General features: G+C 41.5%; 1 protein-coding gene and 1 long non-coding RNA gene across 2 annotated transcripts in view; one reads left to right on the top strand and one right to left on the bottom strand.

Moving 5' to 3' along the window:
• SPTBN5 (spectrin beta, non-erythrocytic 5) overlaps positions 1 to 22,433 on the top strand; it is a 367,667-nt gene that overhangs the window by 189,914 nt on the left and 155,320 nt on the right. The gene's annotated exons all lie outside the window — the stretch shown is intronic.
• LOC141117642 (uncharacterized) lies at positions 1,713 to 11,146 on the bottom strand. The gene is made up of 3 exons (XR_012237190.1): positions 11,075 to 11,146; positions 1,917 to 2,063; positions 1,713 to 1,833 (listed from the first exon to the last, which is right to left on the bottom strand). It is a non-coding gene; the product is annotated as an uncharacterized lncRNA (long non-coding RNA).

The raw sequence follows: 22,433 nt of genomic DNA, 5'->3' as shown, positions 1-22,433 counted from the left end.
GGCATACCTGGTGGTCCTGGGCGGCTTCCCTGGTGGTCCTGGATGGGATCCGAGAGAGGCTGTACTGATAAACAATCAGCACAGACCCCTCCTGTCAGGAGAGCAGCTGATCGGCTCTCCTCTACTCGCGTCTGTCAGACGCGAGTGTGGAAAAGACGATCACCGGCTCTTCCTATTTACATCGTGATCAGCCATGATTGGATATGGCTGATCACGTGGTAAAGAGTTTCCGTCAGAGACTCTTTACCTAGATCAGAGTTGCGGTGTGTCAGACTGACACACCGCAACGATCGCTATGATGCGGGCCCCCAGGGGCACGCAGCGGCTTAATATCCTTGTCTCAATTAAAAACACACAGTTGATTTAACAAAACTGCATGGTGCAAAATCTGGTGCAGCTCTGCAAAGAAACCAATCAGCTTCCAGGTTCTATTGTTAAATCTTAATTGAACAAGCTGAAGTTAGCTACCATGCACAGCTGCACCAGTTTTTGTAAATCTCCCCATAAGTGTAATTTCTGTCTGCTGCTTTGTTCCTCTGCTATCAGCGTGAACCACTTCTGACAAGGTTTCCTGCCACCAATAGAAAAAGGTGACAGGGGAGGGATCTCCAACTGATTGACAGCCTCAGCTCTGTTCCCGTGTGCTGTGTGAAGGGGGTGTGTCTCTGCCCTCCAATCAGCCCTCAGAGATCTCCTCACTGAGCTCTGCAGAGTGTAACTTCAGCTCTCTGCCCAATTTTTTGGAACTCTCAGACAAGCTTAAAAATTCTGGACTTTGAATGGATGTATAGAAGAGAAGACTGCAGATAGACAGATTTTGTAGGAGGATTTGTTTAATCCGTGTGTTTCACCTGAGGATAGGAAACAGTGCAGTTGTGTTTATGGAGGTTTGCAATATCAGCGAAGCACAGAGAAGAGTTATGTGCACTTAGTTGCTTGAAAGTAGGGTTCTTCATGCTTTTGTCCAGCTTTGTTTCCATTGGTTGGTGGGAGGATGTCTGTGTGGTGTTACGCTGCCATGTTTTCCTACCAGCAGAGAGTCTGTGGGTACATTTCCCATAATTCTTAGCGATCCTTTAAAATATAAGTGTTTCAATTAGAGTTTATCAGCAGAAGTATTGATATTATTCTTATATGGATATTAACTTTGTGACATGTCATGAACATGACAAGCAGGTGATAAGTTCAACCCTTTCGGTGAGACTGCGGCCTTTTAACTTTCCTTAGGGTATAGTTGCTACATGAATGCATTTTCTGAACACTGTAGTGGGCAACATTGGGAATCACTGGGCTGCAGAATAACAGGTTTGGGATAGAATTTTCCAGAACAGGTTAACATGAACGATTTTACCTAAATAGCTGAACTGGGGTCCTAAAGCAAGGGCCTCCAAACTGCAGCCCGAGGGCCACATCCAGCACTACACAATGTTTTCTGGCCCGCGGTAACCCTGCCTGTGTAATACAGAAACAAGTGCATCCATTAAAAAGGAAGAGTGGGAGAAGACGCTCATGAGAGAACCCTCAATGATTGGACTAATTTAGATAATAGATTGCACAAAAAACCCTAACTATTAAACTGGAAGGACTATAACAGTACCAATGAAGTAAAGGTATCAAGATATTTATTAATACAAGATTAAAATTTTATAGACATGAAAAATGTACACATGTACCACAAATTTAATATCAAAAAAGCAAAAAAACGCTCTTCTTAGTGTTGATTCTCACCAACCACACTGCAGTAGGGGATGAGAGACTGGCTTTGGCTTCAATGCAGATTGCGTTTCACAGGACATAGCTCACTTCGTCAGGGAAATGTATTGCAGTCAAACACTAGAATAAGAAATATTGTAAACCTCAGTTCCAATCTCATTCTATCAATGAGTATAATGGCTCAATAATTTGTTGCCACATACCTGAGAGTTTATACAAAAGCATATCAATGGTGTCAAAGTATATGATCTTCATACTGTCAGCCGCTGCCACCTTCTGGTCACATGGGATAGTCTACACACAGCTCTTTGAAGGAGACCAAGCTCCTATTTATCATTTCATGTTAACATCTGAAAAGATATATCATATGCACGATTAATCGTTAAAACATTTGTGATCTCGATTCAACCCCCCTCACGATCTCTATGCAGAATTTCCAGATTCATTCATTTAACAAGTGTAGAGAGTTCTCTGCTCACTCAGCTGTCAAAAGAAAAAAAACGGGCAGCATGCCAAGATTTTCACAACATTGTCGATAACTATAAACATTGTAACTTTGTTCTTAGATCAAAGGAGGGCAGTTTAACCAATTAAAAACTAAACCTTTTTCTGACACTTGTTTCTTACAAAGTTAAAATCTGTATTTTTTGCTAGAAAATTACTTGGAACCTCAATCATTATATATATATATATGTATATATATATATATATATATATATATATATATATATATATATATATATTTTAGCAGAGACCCTAGGGAATAAAATGGCGATTGTGGCAATATTTTATGTCACACTGTATTTGCGCAGTGGACTTTCAAACGCAAGTTTTTTTGTGAAAAAATACACTTCAATTAATAAAAAAAAATGAAACAATGAAGTTAGCCCAATTTTTTTGTATATTGTGAAAGATAATGTTGCGCTGCAAGAATTGTGATCTTTATTCGACGCAAAAAAATTGTGATTCTCATTTTAGCCAGAATCGCGCAGCTCTATCATATGGATATCCTGATAACAAGTGTAGCAAGACCCATCGACATAACACTGTATATGGAATAGTAGGACGGAAGGATATTTTAGCATGGGGCCCCTTTTAATTACAAGCTACACCCCTACTCTCCAGAAAACATACATAGGGTGTGCCCAGCTGTTTCAGGGTTGTTGGCCATCATCAGTGCCTACTGTCTAGACATTCCCCCTGATGATGACACGTATGCCCTGTGTCGAAGACGCGTAGGGGAGGGGCCAGGACGGAGTGTTAGGCAGCGGTAGCTGACGGTGTTGGGACGGACGCCATATCTTCACTGCTTTACCTATCTACATGCTTGTTTTAGAGTGGTGCACTGACGCACCCTGAAAATGTGAGTACCCCATTTGGGGGAGTGTTTTATCTGATTTTGGAATAAATAATTAAAAACGTTATTACACTATATGGTTCTTTCTTCTTATCCACTGAATGTTCCCGTGCTGGAGCCTGTGATCCTGTGATCCGCACAGAGCCCAGGGTGGCTCAAAAGCGTTCTCTGACTTTGTTTAGCAACTTAGTCGCATACTCTGAGGTGAGCGCATTACCTTGGCGGGTCACCTGTATTGCACCATCGCATGACCTGTGGCACGTGGAGAATATACCACCATTGAAGATCACTCATAAGCACTTTATTATCTATGTGCAGGACTTTTATTTACATGCTCAGTATACATTTATGTAGTTCAATAAGGACTATTGTGTATATGAATTGTGTGGCACCAAGCACTTTGCAGTTTGTTTGGCACATGGCACTTTTTGGTATCCGTTTGCACCTGTGATGTATATCTAAAGTAAATGTGGTTTCATCGGATTGATAATATATGTGTAACTTGTATTATTTGCTTATGCACATAATATTTATCAGCTTTTTGTGATTATGTTTATTTAATTTATTTCATATTATTTAGTGTCGTATACACTTCTACACACATTTTATGCACAATTTTTTGTGTCACAATAGGGGCACATTTAGCACACTTTAGCGCCTCATTACTTTTTATTTATTTGCTATCTACACGCAATGCGATACGTGTTTTATGCATGCGGCTGAGTAGTGCTTACACTTAGCACTGGGTTCAGTGTGGCTCATAGGATTTTTTTCTTTTACAATTTGGTTTCAGATTACATACGCTCCCAAAAAAAAAAAAAAAAAAATCTTTACAAAACCTCCTTTATTTTTCTTTATTTTAAACACTAAAGGGTAAATGAACAATGAGATTGTAGGATCTACATTGCACCTAGCGTTGTAATTGTGCACCACATTCATATTTGCATGTTATGACTAAGTGTTTCTCTGCATTTTAACTGTAATGTAAAGCCTAGTGGGTGGCCTGTTTGACCTTTGGCTAGAGCAACCACTCATAATGGTAACATAATTACCTCTAAATAGCAAGACTTTACAAGGTACATGTTACTGTCGGGGGCTTTGAGCAACCTTACGCTCTTCTATCTCAGCTACAAACTTTGAATAGCTTGCACGCAGGTTATTGCCATTGCTTGAAACTTTCTAAACAAGCTGACTCTGAATTGCTGCACAGCATGAAACTTTTGGTTGCAATGATTTTTACACCACAGCTAAATTGGCATAGCAAACCCTTAAAAAAAACGATTCGTAAAGTCCATGGATACCAAGTTAATGACATTTGCCATGTTTTTTATTTTTTTTTTATTTAATATATTGCTGTTTTCAGCTTTTTTCATCTTTTGCTGCATCTCATTCCTTACTCATCTCCTTCATCCTCTTTGCAGCCAATTTATACCTAGCTGGCATTTCACAGGGTGAGTTTCTTGATGACAATAACAGCAGTATGCCTGCCTATTGTGTCTTAAATTAGCCTCTTGTAGGTAGATATCATAAATGACAGAATAACAACACATGAGAGCAGCTGGGTAACCATAGATGGCAACTGTCCCAGATTTGCTAGGATAGTCCTGAATCTTGGCTATTTGTAATAGGGTGATGTCCCAGGATCACAGTATCTCACAGGATCTCAAAAGCGCCTGCTGCCCGGCAACACCTTACACTGTGTGTGTGGAGATGCCCACTATGCTGGTGGGCCATTGCATAGACACTGCTAAACACACCGCCTGCCATGTTTACTGGGACTCTGCTGCTGCAGGCACTGTGTGTGTAAAGGCAGTGGCAAAGAAACAAAAGGAAAGGACCATATGTTGGGATAGCTGCCCCATTCAGCTAAGCGGGTGGAGATGGGTGCAACAGTGCAAAAGGCTTCAGGTGAGCTGGAAATAAGGGTGCACATGAGCTGTATACAGAGTTTGAAAGTAATGCAGGTGAGCTGTGTTTATGTGAGCTGTGAAAAGGTGGTTCATGGTAACTGCTTTTCTGTTCCTTTCTGTTTGTGTAAAGCTGGGTACACACAGATCTAAAATCAGCAAGTTCATCAGGGACGGTTAAATTCAGGTCTATGTGTTGCCCTCCCCGTTTAACAGAAGCCATTGACTGCATGCACTGATTGAATGCTGGTTTTCCAGCAGGACCGTTCCACAGAAGCCAATCTAACGACCGACTTCAGTTGAACAGAGAGTGGTACACATGTGCAAAAATTTGGGCAAATTTGGGTAAGTGTATACCCAGCTTAAGTCTATCTATGTGCTTAGAGTCTGACTCATTCATATTGAAACAATACAGTCTCCACGTGGTTTGCCTTGTTATCTCAGCAGTCACTTTGCAGGACTGCTAATGGCACGGTCTGTCATGCATTTAATAGTGGGAATCTTTACAAACTATGTATAAAACAGCGTAATAAAAAATGGGGGGCAGAAAACAAATAATTAAAAAAAGGGAAAGTCATTGCTATGCAATAATGCCTCAAAATTTGTACTCCCCATTTTTTTGTAGACCGTATGCACTCTGCAGCTTAATATTCTGTAGTTCATTTGAGGTAGGACAAGGTTACCTAAATACACACTCTACCAGTCTAGATTTCCTAGATTCTGTGGAGGCTTGAGATTCCCACTCTTATTAAAGTACTATCAGGCTGCACAGCTGGCTACTCTTGCTAAATACCATGCTACTGTGGAAACCCAACTCTGAGTAGATCTTAAGGAGATGGATTGTGATCTTCTTTGTGTGAATAATCTGCTTTGGTTGCTCCCCAAGGCTAGATCAATGTTGCAAAACCTGATCACACTTCACTCTCTCAATATATACAACAAAATAGTCTTCACATTTGCTGTTATTCTCTCTCCTTAAAAGTCCTTTATCCCCTCTGGCCTCGCCTTCCCAGGTGCCTTCAGCCGTTGGGTCGCTACTGACATTCCTGCCTTCCATAATTTTCTTGCAAAAAAATTAAAAAAAGGAGTGACATCTTTCTCTACTCTGCCGCGTAAACACAAAGGGTCATGTTGATACAGTGCCCTATGAGGGCTACTCTGTCATTTGGGCCTGATTTTTACAGCTGTACTAGTCTATGGCTTTTGTGAGTATGTGCCCATTATTTTTCTTTTCTTGAAGAAAGTTTATCTGGCAATGCATTAGTCCTTTGTGCCCTTTTGTTTTCTTTGTGGGGGTTGCTTAGAGACTGGTGGTCATGCCCAGTTGCCCAAAATGTATGGAGAAGTGTTTAAACCATGCTTCAAAGTTTAGTGCAAGTTCCCATAGTCATGAGTTTTGTCAAGAACCTCCTTTGTTCGGCCTCAAATATATGGCCAATGCTGTCACGAGCCTCCACGCCCCTTTGTCTACATGTAGTTACAAGGTAGGGAATGTCCTGGTCCCTTCCAAGTTCAGTCAGAGCCCAAGTTCAGACCAAAGCCAAGCTCATCCTTATCCTGATAAACCATATTTTGACAGCGCCTAAGCAATATATTGACTTCATTGAACATTTATTGATGTCATTGGACATTTTATAAAGAAAAAGCTCAGCTAAATTAGTAAATTCTATGCGTACATTAAAAAAATATGGGAGCCTTGGGTCACCTGGTACTTGCCAAGCAATTTTGACTGGCAGTTACAAAAACTTTAAGTACACTGGATGCCAATGGTTATCTCAAGTTAGGTCTTGCCTATGACCCTGAGGTGCCTGCCCAACTTCTGTCCTTTCCTTCCTTTTTATCTTATTTGCCCCCTTAGCCTCCTCTCTTTTTTCTGAATATCATTGGTACGTAGCCAGGTGCTTGTCTAAGAATGGAGAGTGAGAGAAACACTGGCTGTAGCTGCTCTCTGTAGCTGCTGCTCCGCGGTGCTGAATTGGTTAACAGTTATATCAGCAAGAGGAGGAAGCTGCTGAGCAGGAAGAGTTAAATAGACTGAGTCAGGCAGCACTGCACTGTGGGAACTGTAGTCCAGAGGAGAGAGACTCTACTGTAATCAAGAACTTTTGAACTGCATTTCCCAGAGGGAGATTGTTAAGGGGAAGGGAAATAGCTGATTTTTTTAAGCTGTACAGGACACAGCTTCCTCTTGCTATTAAGGAGATCACAAAGTGCACATCTCTGTCCAGTGTTTACCATCACTGCTGCATATCGGCAGCCTGTGCCAGATCCAGAGTGCAGAGTTCAGGGGTGCCAACAGCCAGAGTCATCTAAGTGCAGAGCAGAGAGTGGCTGGGACTATTCTCATATGCACCAATGGTACAATTGGACCCCAACGCTAGCTGGCTGAAGGACTAAAGACTGTCCCTTTATAGCTGGCATACATTTTTATTTGTTTTTTAGTTTAATTTTTGCCACAGACAAAAGGCAAAGCATTGCTGATTGTGGCGTATGTGCAACCGCCATCTTTTTGGTAATATTTTACTAGTCCTTATATTTTTATGGTAATGAATAAGCGCATCTGTTAGTGTGTGAAACGCCCCTACCATTTAAAATGTTTGTAACACTTGGGATGTTCGTCTATTAAATAAGAATTTTGATGGATCTTGGAGTGCAGCCATTTCTTCAGTGTTGATCTATGTGGAGGCGAGCCGAGGCGGGCACCCGTGATATCATTAGGCTTCCTGTCTCACCCGGAACAGTGAGTTCTTTTGTTTGACTTATATTTTATACATAGGATTTTTTATCGATGCTGCAATTTTATTATACAGCTAAGAACATGAAATGTCAAACTTCCTATTGACCTGACCTAGACATGGTTACAGTACAGTTGTGCTACCTTTACACACCAAACTGTGTTGCTCATCTTGATACTCTTTAAAAGGTTTATCGCAGAGTGAGCAGAGGTATAGAGATATACATGAAATTAAGATCCTTAATCTACACAACGTAATATGACCTCTGAGCAACTATTAAATGTGGCTGTAATCTTCTATATCCACTTTAATACACTTTAACTAATATGATTTTCATGATATGAGGAGTCACTGAAAACTACAGCCAAGATAAATAAGTAATAAACAGTTGGTCAGTAAGTCAAGGGCATTGTAATGAACAAAATACCCAGACAGCAATCTTCCATTTTTGGCACTGCCCCTGGAAATCAATGGCATGTGGTCTCTATACAGTAATTAAAAAGTACAGAAGAAGTCATGTTGACAGAATGCAGTTGCTAGTATTTAACAGTGGAAGGAATTGAGCCCCATCATGAATGTCAGCGAGAGGAATAGAACCCCATTGCTGGTGTCAGTGGAAAGAATAGTTCCCCATCATTGTTATTATCTGTGAGAGGAATAGTGCTCCATTGTTGGTGTTATTGTGAGGAATAGTGTCCAATTATTGGTGTCAGTGGAAGAAATATTTCCCCATCTGTGTCAGTGAGAGGAATAGTGCCCGTTGTTGGTGTCAGTGGAAGAAACTGTGCCCCGTTGTTAGTGACAGTGGAAAAAATAATCCCCCATCGTTGGTGTTAGTGGAAGAAACAGTGCCCCATTGTTGGCGTCAGTGGAATAAATAATGCCCCATTGCTGGTGTCAGTGGAAGAAATGATGCCCCATTATTGGTGTCAACGGGAGGATTAGTGCCAGTTAAAGGCAATCCGACCTGCAGACTGCAATTTGGGGACCATTGCTGTAGGTGATGTACATGATATTTTTTTCCTGAAATTCTTCTGTTGCTTAAGTATCTTTAAAATGTAATAGGCCCCAAAATGTATTTCTTTATATGATACAAGGTAAACCAGCACATTTTATTAGCTGTGCAATCAATATGGATTTTTTACTTTGTTCACTTAGTTTTTCATAGGCCGTCGAACTTATCTTAAATGAATGCACCAGATACGTCAAGAACCAGCACAGGCAAAAGGAACAGATATTTATTAAAATATTCACAATGGTTTCCTCATCCTGGTTTCATATTATAAAATTTTATAGTACAGTGAAGTAATGCAACAATTCAGAATCCAAAGCAGTGGAGGCTGGTGCTCCATCAGTCGGGGGGGGGGGGGGGGGGGCAGACAGACCTGACCACACACCCCCATCACTCAAGCACCACACACCATTGACAACACAGAACAAACCCCCCCGTAGGTCGCCGGCTCGCCCTCTCGCCCACCAGGCCCCCATCAACCCCGCACTACGGCTGCGGCAGCAGCTTCCCCCCCTACGTCTCCTCCATGTCCCGGCCATCGCTTCTCCTCCCGGCCAATCGGGTCTTTGGACCCCCAGCTAATGGGGTCACACAACAGGGTTGCCCCGAGCCCACCCTTTTTTGAAGGCCTCAGGCTCTAATCATGTGCTTCTAAAAAACAAAAACCATAGAAATCCATGCGTCCTGCACGTAGATTAGGGGGCCGGGCTCATGGATTAGGGGGGGCAGCGCCCCTGCACCCCTAATGGATGGGCTGCCACTGATCCAAAGATCTGTGTAGAAACAAAGATTTGGATCTCATTCTGTGCCCATTATGCTCACTATATGTGCATACTCTCTTGTCATTATTTTCACTCCCTGACACTTTATTGCCACTTAGCTCTCCATATGACATTACTGCTGACATCGCAAGCATTAGATGCCTTTTTTAAATGCAAATAACATATCCAAATTTCGGTTTAGTCTCTCCACATTGCCCATTTTTGTCTGCTAAGATACCACCCTCCATTTGGTCCAATAGGTCAATAGGTCCCTTTGCAGCCTTTGTTGACTTATCCAGAGTACAGAGTTCATATATAATTGACTCTGACTTTTGCCTAAAACCATTTTTTTTTCTCAGAGAATAGGTGCAGGAACTCCCTCCTTCTGAGTCATTCTTTGCCTAAGCCCCCTACCCACCTCTGAGCACCGTTTCTTGGTTCCACTCCCTACCCACCTCCCTGCACCGCCCCTTTTAGAGAATACAGAACTAAGTATTATTTTGTGCTGCTAAGTAATTTGTATGGAATTTAATAGACCCTACCTTTGCAACAATTGATGCCCCACACAACAATAGACCCCCCCAGCAACAATGGACCCCCACATAAAATAATACCACCCAGGCAACAATAGATCCTCAGCAGCAACAACAGATCATCAAGCAGCCAGCATCAATAGACCCTCCAACAGCCAGCAGCAATAGACCTCTCCCTCAATGGTAGATCCCTCCCAGCAACAATTGACCCCCAGCAACATAAGACCCCCGCCAGCAACAATGGACCCACCCAGCAACAATAAACCCCCACACAAAAATAGATCCCCACAAGCGACAATAGATCCCCCAGCAGGCAGCATCATTTGACCTTCCAGCACACCCCAGCACTCCATGACATAAAATACATTCAGTGCTAAAGGTGCCGGAACTGCGTTCCCTCGCGTTCCCCCTGAAAAAAGCCCTGCCTAAACCAATGCAATTTACCTAAAAGGTCTAAATCTCAAAGTCAAACCTTCAGAGATCCCAATTGAACTTGTCACAATTTCATGCACAAGACAAACCTTAATAGTGTAAAAAGGTTTTCCTAGCATCAATGTGACATGAATTTTATGACACAGTGCAGACCGTATGGTACCATGTGTATCAGCAGCATGCAGAATAGCTGAGTTAACAGACTGAACATTCAGGACGAGAATTAGTTTCTCATTTGTCCTACAAGCCAGTGTGACAGCTTTGGCTCCCTGCCAGCTTCTTATGTTACATTCAAGCTCTTTAAAGTGGCAGCCTCACTTCACATATTTTGCAACAAGAGTATTTAGTCACATAACACCCTGTCTACAGTGGGTGCAAGTCTCTCTGGGTGTAAAAATAAGCAAATAAAAGTACACTCTCAAAGTGATTTTTAATTGTACCCCCCTATGGATTTAATATTCTAAAACACTCATTCAGTGGTATATATGTCTCGTGGCATACTTCTAGCACCAACGGCTAAGTTCATCTAATTATTTTTCTAAATTCCAGCTTCCCTATGTACCATTAATGTACCATTTTTGCAAGAAAGAAAAAGCTTTCTTTATGTCGTAGGACAGGCTTTACCTCAGCCTCCAGCTTGTTGTAAAAAGAATTCCTTCATTACTTCCTGGTATCCTTCCCTTAGGTTGGAAAATCTGTTAAGACACAGGAAGTAGTTTACCAGCTGACCTCATTAATACACACCCTACATCTGTCATCTACCTCCCGGAGATTGCTCTCATCCACCTCTGTACTCACATACAATCAATGAACACCATTCTCACTGAATACACAGCCAATGTCTTACTTGTTTTGTAAAGAAGTAGAAACAAAGGGGCGCCAGACTAAGTGCAGCATTAAAATCAAGGATTTTTGTAAAAGAACAAGGCAATTGGCAACTCACTAGATAGTAGATCAAAACAAGTGTTTTAGACAAACATATCCATCCCAAGGCTTCTCCGGATCATCCTGGTGCCATGGCTGCCTGGGCCAGGACGATGTCATATTTTGACAAAATACGTCGGGAGGAGGGACGTGCTGACGTCACCACGTTGTTTGTATCCCGGACGGGCGTTTGTTCTTAGCCGGCCAGCTTTTTTAAACTTGCTATTTATCATCTTATTTGATGTAAGTGCATTACGTTTTTTCTATTAAACGATTAGTCTGGTTTTACACTATGGCGATTCTTTCTCTTCTCGAATCCACAATTATGGTGCCTGAGTGACGATCCTGTATCCAGTGGAAAGTTTGTTTATCCGGTATCCTCTGCTCTGAAAGTCTATCCGGTCTGAGTGGTATCTCCATGACACAGGGTGCTGTGATTGGCCTAGGTACCATGTGATCACTGGTGATGAATCACAGATCACACACAGTAGTAAACAATAATGTCATGAATGGATTCCATACATGACTGTTATTTGTTAGGTGTCATGTGATCGTGTGGTATCTGGGCCACTCATAGCGGCCTGATACCGAGCACCGCCATCCCGAGAGGGGTGCACCAGTGTACATCACGTTGTGTTCTCAAGCTGCTGGCCAGCAGTAAACTTACCATTGGCCAGTTGGCAAATGGTTAAGGACATGGCAATCACATGATTTTGTTTTTAAACAAAGGGTTAGGGTAGTCTTTATCAAAATAGCTATTGGATGCCATGATCAAACAAAGCCAAAATACTTATTTTCCCAAGCAAACTTTGCCTATATGGCCCACGATGTAAAACCTGAGACACGTTTTAGCGGAAATTTTGACAAATGCAAAATTGCTAATTTCATTGCAAAATTTAGTTCAGCTAAAACACGCACTCATGCCTAATATATAGTAGTACAAGCGTAAACAGTAAAAGTGACAGTAGTACACGCTGTACTGAACCGTAGACTCAGAAACGTTTTGGTACCTTCCTTATGTTGAGGAACCCTATATCGCTTTAGCGGTAGCTGCCCATCACCCTATAGATCTTTGGTAAATCAGTTCCTTTATATAATCTCATTTCTTTTCTCCTAATCCAGTTTATTTTGTGTAGAGGCTGTGTGGTTTCAGTATGATTGTGCATAAACGTGTTTACAATCACAATGTTCCTCTGCGTGCATGAGACATAAACACTCAGCTATCCTTCAGTGCAGTGTCATCTAAAAAGCTGAAGATGACTCGTTATGTGCTTGTAGTAAGCCATAAACATTGCTTGCTACAAGTTGTAAAAATATCTGTGCTTGATCAAAGACACAGGGAACTAGCACATTATGCATACAGCAGAAACTTGAGTCTGTTTCATATATTGCATTGAAAAATTTAGCAATAAAGTGTGTTGCATTATTAGAAAAAAATGTTTTAATGTATTTTGCATTTAAAATTTCCAACAAAAACAAAATATTTTCTTGATTTCAACTGCCCACACATGGTGCAATCTCCCTTCACACACACACCCTTTGAATTGCATATAATATTGGGTGTGGTCAAATTTCACTAACAGTAGGAGGGTCTTAAAGGAGCATTAATTACCAGGAGGGCATTATGTATGGAGTGCAGAGTTGGGGGGGGGGGGGGTACGCAACGTTCAGGGGTGGAATATATACATAGTGCAGAGTTCAGGGGTGTGCTGCATACAGAGTGCAGAATTCAGGGGTGCCCAACACAAAGGGCACACAGTTCAGCCTTACCTCTGCCTTCCCACAGCTGCTTATCCATGCACCCCCCATCCACATCTCATTTGCACCCCTCTTCAGCTCTGACCTTTGCATGGAATCCCCGCTTCACTGCCCCATCTTCTTCCCCCCTCCTTAAAAGCTCTATCGTCTTCCACATGTCTTACTTTTACTGCTTTATAGCTGACGCACCCAGCCGCCTCTAGTACCTCCCTGCACACTGTAGGTGGCTCTGCCACTCTCACTCTTGCAGGGAGATCATCCAGTTGGGGTGTACCAAACATGGTGGTGGCAGCATCATGTTGTGGGGATGCTTTTCTTCAGCAGGGACAGGAAAGCTGGTCAGAGTTGATGGGAAGATGGATGCAGCCAAATACAGGGCAATCTTAGAAGAAAACCTTTTAGAGTCTGCAAAAGACTTGAGACTGGGGCAGAGGTTCACCTTCCAGCAGGAAATGGCTGCTCACAGAAACTCTCCATCCAGTCTGACAGAGCTTGAGCTATTTTGCAAAGAAGAATGGGCAAAAATGTCACTCTGTAGATGTGCAAAGCTGGTAGAGACATCCCCAAAAAGACTTGCAGCTGTAATTGCAGCAAAAGGTGGTTCTACAAAGTATTGACTCAAGGGGGCTGATTACAAATGCACACCACACTTTTCACATATTTATTTGTAAAAAATGTTGAAAACCATTTATCATTTTCCTTCCACTTCACAATTATGTGTCACTTTATGTTGGTCTATCACATAAAATCCCAATAAAATACATTTACCTTTTTGCATGACAAAATACATGACAAAATGTGGTAAATTTCAAGGGGGATGAATACTTTTTCAAGGCACCGTATAAGCTGACCAGTAAATCACCATTTAGATAGGTATGGCACTAATGTCTGGGCGCGATTACCACAGGTTCCTTATGGGAGCCCAATGATTTGAATAGAGGTCTCACCGGAAATCGGATCAAGAGGATCCGATTGCGGTGTGACTTGTGTGCTGAGAATCTTGAGGGGGGAACGCGAAAATTAAAAAAAAATTTGCGCCCCCAAGATGATACCAGACCCTTCAGTCTGGTATGGATCTTAAGGGGAACCCCCACATCAAAAAATTGGCGTGGGGGTCCCCCCAAGATTCATACACGACCCTTATCCAAGCAGGCAGCCCGGCAGATCAGGAAAGGGGGGGCAAGCTCTGTGACATCAGTCAACTGTGTTCTTCAGCCCACTGTCAGCTGAAAGTGGGTTACAGGAGTGCAGAATGAACTGCACTTCTGTGATCCACAGGAGAAGTACAGCCAAACGAGCTTTGACTGTACTTCTCCTTTAAGGAAGATCTATACTCAAAGCTATGTTAAAAAGATTATATTCAGAACACAACAAACAGCTGCAAGTATAATGTACAATCACTTTCAAGGTACCTGGACATACTGCACCTGCAGCAACCTAAGAATCATAGGCGTGCGCAGCCTATTGCATTAGGGTGTGCACCCCAAAGCTCAAATACGCATGCGTGTGTCTGTATTTATGTATGTATGTGTAATATATATATAATATTATTATTATACAGGATTTATATAGCGCCAGCAGTTTACGCAGTGCTTTACAATATAAGGGAGACAATACAGTTATAGTACAATAAAATACAAGAGGATTAAGAGGGCCCTGCTCAGAAGAGCTTACAATCTAATAGGGTGGGGCAGGTGGTACAAAAGGTTGTTACTGTGGGGAATGAGCTGATGGAAGTGGTAAAAGATTAGTTGGAGGCTTGATAGGCTTCCCTGAATAGATGAGTTTTCAGGGGTTGCCTGAAGGTAGCAAGAGTAGGCGATAGCTGGACAGGTTGAGGTAGCGAGTTACAGAGGATGGGAGAGATTTTGGACAAATCGTTGAGACAAGCATGGGAGGAGGAGACCAGGGAGCTTGAGAGTAGGAGGTCTTGGGAGGAGAGGACGGTTTGGGTGATATTTGGAAACAAGATTGGTGATGTAGCTCGGGACAGAGTTGTGAATGGCTTTGTATGTTGTGGTTAATATTTTGAATTTAATTCGCTGGGCGATTGGGAGCCAGTGTAGGGATTGGAGGAGAGGGTTGGCAGACACTGATCAGTTGGTAAGGTGGATAAGCCTGGCAGCAGCATTCATAGACTGAAGGGGAGATGCAGGGGTGTCCAAACTATGGCCCTCCAGTTGTTAAGGAACTACAACTCCCATCATGCCTAGCCATGTCTGTGAATGTCAGAGTTTTACAATGCCTCATGGGAAGTGTAGTTCCGCAACAGCTGGAGGGCCGTAGTTTGGACACCCCTGGCTATGGAGAGGCAGGCCAATGAGAAGGGATTACACACACTCTTATAAAAAAATTGTAAAAAACATTGTACAATGTATTAAAACATGGGCAGTTAGTAGGGCAGTGGACTGTGTCAGTAGGGCAGGGGACTGTGTCAGTAGGGCAGAGGTTGGCGTCAGTAGGGCAGAGGTTGGCGTCAGTAGGGCAGTGGACTGTGTCAGTAGGGCAGGGGACTGTGTCAGTAGGGCAGGTGATAGTGTCAGTTGGGCAGTGGACTGTGTCAGTAGGACAGTGGACTGTGTCAGTAGGGCAGTTCCCTGTGTCAGTAGGGCAGAGGTTGGTGTCAGTAGGGCAGTGGACTGCGTCAGTAGTTTTTTTTATTATTATTTTTTACAATTTCATTTTTATATTATTTTCTAAATTTTTTTAATAAACCCCATTTAGGGGGCTTTGGTGAAATATCAGCAGGGGGAATCTGTGCCTCACACGGTAATTAGGGTGTGCCCAGGCACGCCTGGCATATCCCCTGCGCACGCCTATGCTAAGAATACCTGCAGATATGGCCAAATGACAGGCAAAGTTCAGATACCCCTGGGTAATCCCACCCCACTCACATTCCTATTGGCACATCATTTTGATGAACAGCTTTCTTCAGCCTATAGGAATGAAGAGGTAGGAAGGGGCAGACTAGCACATCAGAACATGCTTGAAAGTTGCCCCCTGCAGGACAGCCTGTAGTTCGGCTATAACTGTCGGCGCTATATGAATTCTATATAATAATAATAATAATAATATCTACAGGTACTTTGAGGCTGCTTTGAGGCTGCTGTAGGTATGTGCAGATCCTATCCTGCTGTAGTTTGTCTTTGGTCTAAAGACAGAATCTTTTATTTTTTCTAGGATGAGTAAAAACAAAGGCCTTAAATATCCATGCTCCCCCCAGTGCTGGTTATATAAAGAATAGGCAACCTAGGCATTTGGTAAAATGATTTTTTTTTTTGGACTCTGCTTCAACATGGATCAAATGTCTAAGGTTCTGATCACATGATCAACACTAGAGGGGGCCTGAAATAGCATTTTCCCAGGAAAGGTAAGTATTTCTGTCCTTCCCTTGGTCCTTATTTACTGGTCACAGAAAAGCTTTAACATGGCTTTAAGTCAGTATTTGAACTAAGGTTCTTTTTAAATAACAATTGCATCACAGCAGCTTGTTTAGTTGTGCAAGAATGTGGATTGGATTGCATCTTAGGACAAAATCAATTTGTAAATCTGGGTACGCGCCTGAGTGTCACCTTTGCTTTCACTTGACTTGCACTGTAGCAACTGAGCTGCAAAGACTACAGGCTGCACTAGCCCTCCATACAGTACAGACACAGACTATTATTGTTCAAGCTGCAGCGTTAACACCGTCGTCTCTGGCGAGGATTAAACAGCTGCATACTGAGAGAGCTGGGTGGACCCTGACGCTCTGCATCATATTTCAGCACTAAAGGTGTTAAGGCATTTGCTTCAAGTGCCAAATTCTTGGGCTTTTCTTTTTCTTTAAAAAAAAAAAAATGAAAAACACATGGAGGATATTTTTAAAATCCTACCTTCTTTGTTAAGTTTTTTTTTTTTTTTATCATTACTGCTGAATTCCACTGTGCCCTTTACTTGGAAAGGATGTAGGAAATACTCTTAAGACTCGTGAACAGAAGCACCACAGACATGCAAAGGCAAAAAAGTCAGATTAGGGTGAGGAGAGGCAGGGCAGCAGCAGGAGCAGTGCACTTCCAGCTCCAAATCTAGAGCCCCTTTTATTTTCTCCTCTAGTAGATGCAAGAGTAAGCTGACTTCTGCACTGACTAAGATACCTTGAGCTCTGTGCACGGTCTCGCTGGAGTTTCTGGCTTTCTCCTCCTCTCCCTGCAGACACCATTGCACATCGAAGCCAGATGATTTATCTCCTACTTCAGGCTGCATCTAGCTCCACTTTTACTTTGATTTTGTTTTCAAAACCTTTTTTTTTATTGGATTTCCTTCTGTGACTTTGGCATTCTGATCTTTCTGCAGCAGTGAAATGAATGCAAAAGATTTGCAATTAGGAATTTTAACAGGAGAGAATTTTCTGCTGAAGACTTAGCAGGCTTGAAAACTGGGACCTTTTTGGAGTGCAGTTACTTACCACCTGGCCTCAGTATGTCCTGCTGGAATAGTCCTAGATCTGCTTCTTCCTACGTCTCCAAACTAGACTTGACATTGTGTCGTCCAAAATGCAGCAGGTCTTGTTCTCACGCTTCACAGCCTGCTTGTGGGGATCACTGTTTTAGGACACAATCAGACTTGAGTCCTGTGTCATGTGTCTCTCCTTTGCCAAAGGAGAAATTTGCAAATGGATGCAGTGGGAAGCCTGGAGAGGCTTCTGCCTTGCATTGTTCTAGGCTGGATGTTACACTTGAGCAGCCGGACAGAAGAAAAGGTCCAGTAAAAAGTTCCATGTGCACCTGTTCTTGCACTGCCACTCGACCCCACATGCCTTGGAGATATTCCTCCTCTTGCAGTAGTTCACATGGTAGCCATGTCTGCTTTGGCCAAGGGGGGTTTGCCCATGATCATGGTTGTGGATTTACAAATTCTAAAAGTACAGTGACAATTCAGAGGACCTCTCCTTCATCTAAAGACCAGGGCAACTTTGCAGAGCCCTTTCCTTCTGTGTCAAAAAGTAATTCATCTTGGACTTCACGTCTAGATGTGGTACTAGCCAACAATTCAGCTGTTTCTGCAACTCAGATTGGAAAACCATATACCATTTTTACTTCATGCAACTCCAATCAACCATCCAAAGATTATGCTGAGAATGTCACCCCCATGTCCAACATCAAGGGTGTCAAAATGTATATATCTAGTTGCAGTTTGACAGTGCAACCTCTTCACTCTAAATGTCAAGGGGGTAGCCTTGGCCACCCTGTTCTTCTGATGCCTCAAAGAGATAATTCACCCAAGCAGTACTCAGTAGGATTGCAGACACCACCAAAGGGATTTATGGTATCAGAAGCACCGACTCTTCAGATTACACAGTTTCAACTGACCAGGACACCCTCAAATACCCCTCCTGTACAACAAACCTCAACCAGTGACATATGGATGTCACCAGAAAGGCTGCAGAAAGGAACTTCTGGATCTCCTGATATGGTGCCAAATGTTCTTGTTTTTCAAAGGGGTTGCTCACCTGGGTGCAAAACAAACCTCTATCCTGTCCTTTTGCCATCTCAGCATAAAGCTTCAAAGCTTACCCTAATGATTGGAAGTCCAGTGGCACCTGTACCTGTCCAGATAATTCAGGAATACAGTCGAAGCCCTACCCCAGCCATTTTTATCTCCAACTGTGATAAAACTTCATCTCCTGAAGATCTTGGTTCTGGATACTTACTTTCTGTAAACCCTATACCGTGCCCTAAACCAAAGCATGTGGAAACGCCAAGATCAAGCTCATTATATGGGAATCCTTCTGCAAAGTGCAAACCAACAGAGCAATACCTGTGCCAAACGCCACCTTGTACTATGATGCCAAGGATACAAAACAACCGAGACACCAGTGTTCCTATTAATGTTAGCATTGAAACCTTTGGAAACAGAAGAGGGGCAGTGAAAATTTCCATTTCACTTTCTAGAGAACCCAGTAATTTTGGCACAAGGTTTTAAATTTGGGCATTATTGGAAAAGATGTAAATGTATTAGGGATGTTTGTTCGGAATCCATATATGAAAACATGTTTGTACATTCTTAAAAAGTACTCTGAGATCTAATTTTTTTTATGTATAGTGTAAGCAAAGAAACGTTTTTTTAAGCTTTACTTTTATGGACATAGTGAATACCTTCACTAATAATGTGTAGCTGAAAAAATGTGTGTATATTTGTGTGTGTGCATATATATATATATATATATATATATATATATATATATATATATATATATATATATACTATATATACACACACACAGGGGTTGATTTGCTAAAGGCAAATAGACTGGGCACTTTGTAAATGCAGTTGCACTCTGCAAGAGCTTAGTAAATTGGGGGGAGCTCTGCTGATTCCTATTATCCTATCATGTGCAAGCAAATACACTTTAATTTTCTTGGCATGTGATTGAGTATTCTTTGCAAAGTGAAGTATCACCTCATTTACTAAGCTCTGGAGCAAATGTCCTTTCGCAGTGCACTTGCACTTCCAAAGTGTCCAGTCTATTTGTCTTTAGTAAATCAATCCCATTGCATATTTATTTATAATGTTTTGATATGGGTCCATTGTTTATTTGTTTGCTTTCTTCTTGGCCTTCCATTTTCAGATCACTTTATCAATGTACCCACCTTATTACAATTTGGGGGACATATATAAAAACTATGCAAGCTGTGACCTGGGTAGTCCTGCACTTTGTGTATTTTTATCTTGAAGTGCATGTGATTTGAACTGCATAGCTGTTTACGTTATTTTATTTTTTAAGTACATTTCTGTGTTTTTACTGGAGCTTGCCTGTGTTTCAGTTGTTGTAAGCTTTATAAATGTCCCCCAATTTTGGTTTGTTTTTTTCTGATTTTTTTATGTTTTTACTGGACTATTCAAAGCTTGATATTTGGATTTATTGCTCTATTATATCCAGGGTAGACAGCATAACAATGCTGTACCTTATTACACTGCAGCTAAAATAAAAGATTAATACCATGAAACCATGACCAAGATGCACGCAGAAGAGGTTGCTAAGCTAGGACAAAGAATTTTAATGAGAGTTGTGAACGAACATGTAGAATCTTTGAAGTAAAGGCATTTGCAGGTAAAAAGGGGGCTGATTTCCTAAAGTGTGAAATGAGGTGAACCAGCCTGGCCTGATTCAGTGAAGTCAAAGTATCCATGAATATCATGTAGAAACAATGATTGGACACTTACAGTATACAATGGCTTGCATCACTTTACATTTTAGTAAATAAGCTCTAGTGCATTAGGAAAGTCTGTAAACTGTAGAATGTGATGTATTTTAGTTTGACTGTGCTAATAGCTCTTCATAATAAAACCTGAGCCAAAGATAAAGGTGTATCTTGCAGCCCTTTAAATCATTAAACAAGTCATTTGTAGTTACTTTTTGATAGGGTACATGTAAGCTAATTACTAAAATCACATACAAGCTTTAACATGTTAATGAAATTCCTCTTCAAAAGGCATTTTCAGTATTTTTGAATCTGCATCAGGCACTTCCTGTTGTAATAGCGGCAAAACAAATACTCTTGCGCACAAATGTGTTGACCAGGCGATCCAAAGTTCAGAATGGATAATATCTTTAGGCCTTGCTGCTCTCTAGGATAGGGCTATCCTAGCAGTCAAAAAAGACAATAGAAAAAGAGGGCGCACCAGCCTTGTGCATTATCCTTTATATATTCATTAGAAGAAAAAGTATTAAAAACTACTCACAAGGATGGAAATAAAACCACAATATAACAGTCTTTGACTTATGACAATACGTCTACTGGTAGCAGTCTCCAGATCCTAAAGAAAGGACGTGCGAACCACTGCTGGCTGACGCATTTCGAAGGATTACCTTCTTCCCCAGAGCCTGAGGAAGAAGGTAATCCTTCGAAACACGTCAGCCAGCAGTGGTTCGCACGTCCTTTCTTTAGGATCTGGAGACTGCTACCAGTAGACGGATTGTCATAAGCCAAAGACTGTTTCATTGTGGTTTTCTTTCCATCCTTGTGAGTAGTTTTTAATAATTTTTCTTCTAATAAATATATCAAAGGATAATGCACAAGGCTGGTGCGCCCTCTTTTTTCTATTCTCTTTTTTACTTCCTGTTGTAAGGTGACATAACTTTGTCCCTGTTTCAGAATTGTGCTTCTGCATTGTCACCTTGTTACAGGGGATTCCCATGGAGACTAAAAGTGGTGAGCATGGTACACTATTGTCACCATAAAGAAAGCCCCCTCAAAAGTGCCATGCAGCCAAGTCATGCAGACATGAAGTGGCTGCAAAGTGCAAAGATGCTGCAGGAGATCAGCATTACTGGGGTGTACAACAAAACAAAGCATGAAAGAAAACTGAAATCAGTAATTTTTTTTAGAAAGGTGATTGTTTGATATGTGGTGCTTTAGCAAACTGATTGTCATTTAGTTACTGATTACTTCAATTACTGTTACAGTAGTTGTCAAAGATTTAAAAGCGTAGAAATGCTGCTTTATCTGCCTATTTATGTATATTTTCATGTCATAGCACTGGCATTATAGAATGGTTGCCAGGAAAGAGGGATAAGGACAGACTTCTGTATATTGTGAAGCTACAGCATATCGGCCAATTGTAGGAACAACAGCGTTTGCAAACCATGGCTTTGTGAAATGCATCATATTAGTTTTTGTGGGAGTTGCAAATTTGTATAGATGCATGAGGTCCCAAATTGCAAATGCTTAAAAGTACCAAGGGCCCATTCATGCAGTAATGCAGTACACTACAAAGTATGCATTTCCATATGTAAAGGTGTGTTGCATTAGGCATCCCATTTATTTCAAATAGAAAATTAATGCACCTCAACATATAAAAAATGAAAGTAATTGTTTTTCAGTCCAGAGCAATGCAGCACACACAGTATATGCATCTGCTCCCTGCAGTGCGCTATAATTCTGGAGCATGGCTATGTGCTGTAGATTAGTGATGGGGTGCAGTTATCGCAATGTCAATGTATCTGAATGGACTAGAGCTGTACAGGAGATTGTTCTGCTACAAAAATTGCTAGGGATCAATCATTATGAAGTCAGACTGCTGCATACTACTTGTGTAGTGTATGTCATTAGGAGTCATGCTATTATTTGGTACACCTAGCAATAAAGCACTATCAATTTTATTGAAGAATTATATATAGATATATATATTATTATTATTATTATACAGGATTTATATAGCGCCGACAGTTTACGCAGCGCTTTATATAACAAGAAAAAGTCCAATCTGCAGCACCTTGTAAATTTATTAAGAGAGTAAAAAACTCATCAAAGAGACATAA

This window comes from Aquarana catesbeiana, linkage group LG13 (genome assembly GCF_042186555.1).
Source record: "Aquarana catesbeiana isolate 2022-GZ linkage group LG13, ASM4218655v1, whole genome shotgun sequence".
Classification (NCBI taxonomy): domain Eukaryota; kingdom Metazoa; phylum Chordata; class Amphibia; order Anura; family Ranidae; genus Aquarana; species Aquarana catesbeiana.
The sequence above is the reverse complement of the archived record's forward strand: the minus strand, read 5'-3'. Positions and strand labels throughout refer to the sequence as shown.